Source organism: Diabrotica virgifera, chromosome 8 (genome assembly GCF_917563875.1).
Source record: "Diabrotica virgifera virgifera chromosome 8, PGI_DIABVI_V3a".
Classification (NCBI taxonomy): Eukaryota; Metazoa; Arthropoda; class Insecta; order Coleoptera; family Chrysomelidae; genus Diabrotica; species Diabrotica virgifera.
This window is the reverse complement of record NC_065450.1, coordinates 103,988,830-103,992,486: the sequence shown is the minus strand read 5'-3', so window position 1 is coordinate 103,992,486 and position 3,657 is coordinate 103,988,830. Positions and strand designations below refer to the sequence as shown.

The following is a 3,657-nucleotide window of genomic DNA, read 5'->3' as shown; positions in this document are numbered from 1 at the left end:
TTACTTTCCACTTAGCTCTTCGATCTGCTAATGCACTTGGACACAGTTTTTTTGCTATTCGAAACAGTTAGTTCACTCTAGTTTTTATGCGGTTCCTGCGCTTGCAGAAACTCCTAGCAGACTGCGCAGTAGACTAGGAGGAAAATGTTGCTGTTGCAAGATTTAAAATATTCCGATAAAGGATATTCCAAAATTATAATAAAATAATTATGATTATCGATTTTTTTCAAAAAGCTGAAAATTAAATTCATAAATGGTAAAATCCTTTACGTACACACTTGTATAAAATTTGAAAAATAATATTTTCTGATTATTGATTGAATGTATTCAAACAATTAATCACAAGTAACTATCTAAATTGGTGACATTTGGCAACAGTGAGTAGATCTGGTTTATTTATGTATGTTTATTCCAAACATAACCTTATAAACAAACAGTTGTTTATTTAGAGTTATTTATTATTGTTTTCTCATATTTTGCAATTGTTAAGTTGGTTTACTTCGAATTTAATGTGCATTACTGTGGTATTTCTCCAGTTTTCTAAGAAGGTTGGTGATTTTGAATTGGGATTATGATGAATTTAACCCAAAGGCAATGTGTGTGTTTATTTATGTGGCAAAATTCCAGGCACCATAAAAATTTGAGTTTCTTCCTGTTGCCCATGGCACAGCCCCATGGATGAAAATCGGTAAGAACGTAAATTCTATTTAATATCATTGACATCATTTTTGACGTGCTGTCGTTTTAGGTTTGCAGAATGAAAAGAAATTGTTCAATGTGATAAACTTTCTATGAACAGTCCTCAGTGTTGTTACATTAACTTTTAAATATGCATCTTGAGGAGCAGGCCTTTGCAGAAATACTGAAAAGCGGGTTGCAAAACAACGCAAAATAAAATAAACGAAATATGTCTTGGAATGATAATTTTGTAATTCTGTAGGCACATCTATTGAGAAGTTACAACCAGTGGCAAAGTGCCTTAAGGGAATCTATGACATATATAATTGAAGGTATGAGTATATGTTTCAAATCGTTGGATGATTCTGAGAAAGTGTAAATTTTTTTCATGAATTTGGTACATAACCGTCTTTATCTAAACTCTAAAAATCATTGACATCTGTTTTGAAGAACCATGTTCCTAGAAACCATTGATAACAAATATAGACGGTTACCTCTGCATTCGTTGTATCATCTTACTACTCTATCCATAGTGAGTCTAATTTTTAAATCTATAATAATTGTTTACGTGCTGGTTTCATAAAGATGCTTCAAAAATCTATATGGGCCTTACTAGGCAGCACAGCCATGCCTTTAATAGTTTTTCCAATTATATTTTCAATATGCTTATTCTAGTTAAGATTGCGGGACAAAAAGACCACTAAATATTTGAGTTCATTTTTAGGTATCAGCATTGGCTCTACAGCCCATGGTGGGTCTTGGCCTGTTCCAGAATCAGCTTCCACTCTTTCCTATCCTTTGCTTGGCTTTCCAATTTCTCACTCGAGCATGAATTTTTGGTATATATGGGATTATATTGTGATAACAACCAGATCTATGAAAGAATAGTATGTTGTTAAAGAAGATTGTGGTGACACTATTCATGAATATCTGATAATATTGGTTAATGTGAATGGAGTCCAAAATGGGGTTTAGGCTGTTATATAAAAAACTAGGTCATTAGCATATGGAAGTAGGGCGACATTATCTGGTATTAAATTATGTGAATGAGGAGAATTAAACCTAAAAACTCTATTTATTCTGCTAATCAATATGAATTTAATATATTTTAATATAAAACATATGTTATTCTTTCTAGGGACACCTCCTCTGAAGGAATTACAATTATTTGCCAGTATGTCAAATGAATTTTCAACATCAGTCATACTTTCATGAATTTATTGATGAAAATAAAACTAGGTACATGATTTATTATTTACTTCTAAGGGATTCTAAGATACTATGTGTAAAAAGTCCAATATGCAGTGATGAGCATGCTAATAACTGGCAAAATATGGGATATAACGCCAAAGATGGGAAACATGGGATGCATTCTGAAGTAAAAAGAGATGAAACTGAGAGAAATTATTGATATAAACATATAAATTAACATTGCATTACATAGTTTCCCACCTTTAGACGTATCAGATGAGTATGAGAACTGTCACTGTGCCAGGAGAATTTTATAAAATACTCCTGTCACAGAGATCTAAAGGTGGGAAACTATGTAATGTTATCGTCGGCTAAGAGTGTTAACCTGCTAACTCTATTTTTCACTGTGAGTGATATTGGGGTAGTTTCTAGGTCTGTGTACCTTCATACCATGTCCCACAAGCCCGCTGGTTCCACTGTAGTTTAGAGATAGCTATTTCTAAACTACATTGGTGTCGGCGGGTTTGTGTGGTGGTGTATGAAAATACACGGACCCAGAAACTAGCCCAATATCACTCAAAGTGAAAAATGGAGGTTAAAACTCTTATCCAAGGTTATGTTAATTTATTCGTTTATAACGATAAGTTCCACTTCTACCAGTTTCATCTCTTTTTATCTCACAAGTTAATATGTTTTCCATCTTTTGCGTTATTTTGCCGGTTATTAGTGTGAGTGCTCATTACTGTATATTTACGATTCTGTGATTTCTCAATATGATGCTGAGTAGGTATAGATCTGAGTAGGTATATAGTAGGTATCTACAACCCTTTCAAAACAGAAATTTATAAGTTCATTTTATGTACCTATTAAACTTTATTTTAAGGATGAATTTGAAATGCTTGTAGGGAATATATCTGTAAAAAATAAAATTGGTATTGTAAAATTGAAATTCTCAAAATATAATTTATAATTCGAATGTATTATTATTTTTTTCCTCTATAGAAAAGTCCTCTTATTAGTTTTCTCATTAGCTCTTGACAAGACATCAGTACTTCGTTTTTTAGATTTCTCACAAGGATTCAGATCCGGAAGATCCTGCGTAGACGCCAGTACTTACTTAATTACTTATTCCTCTTCACTCCATGCGGAGCATAGGGCGTCAACTGTCTGCCTCCATTCTGTCTTATCCTTTGCACTGATCTTTATTTCTGTCCAGGTTTTCCCAATAGGGCTTTTCATTCACAGTCATTTGTTTCGAGCTTCTGTCATATGTTGTATAATCCGTGTATATTCATAGATATAACAGAATAGATTAGGCCAGTTCGAAAAATAGAGTAACGCAGAACAGTTCGGGTTGGTGGTCTATCTTTCTCTCTCTACTGGCGCTCAGCTTTCTCTCTCTAGCATATGATGGCTGCCGCCTCTGTGTAACTGTCGTTCCATTACTCCCACCTCTTGGTAGATACGCTCACACTCGCACGACAGACAAAGATAGCTAGACCACCGTACTTGATATCAGCGTTACACCCCGATGCATTGAGTGGCATATGACTAGCCTGATCTATTGTTGACATATCTCTGTGTATATTAGTATTATACACAGATTATACAACATATGACAGCAGCTCGAAGCAAATGACAATCAATGAAAAGCCCTATAGCATTAATTTCTTTTCCACATTTCTACGGGTCTACCTGGTCTTCTCTTTCCATGTGGTGTATATTCTAGGGCTTGCCTCGCTATGTCTGTGTCAGGTCTCCTTAGTGTGTGCTCCATCCAACTCCATT

The 3,657-nt window shown here is 34.4% G+C and overlaps 1 long non-coding RNA gene across 1 annotated transcript; it reads left to right on the top strand.

Moving 5' to 3' along the window:
• The first annotated feature begins 205 nt into the window (after window positions 1-205).
• Window positions 206-2,845, top strand: LOC126889365 (uncharacterized). The gene is made up of 2 exons (XR_007700005.1): window positions 206-688; window positions 749-2,845. It is a non-coding gene; the product is annotated as an uncharacterized LOC126889365 (long non-coding RNA).
• Window positions 2,846-3,657: the final 812 nt, after the last annotated feature.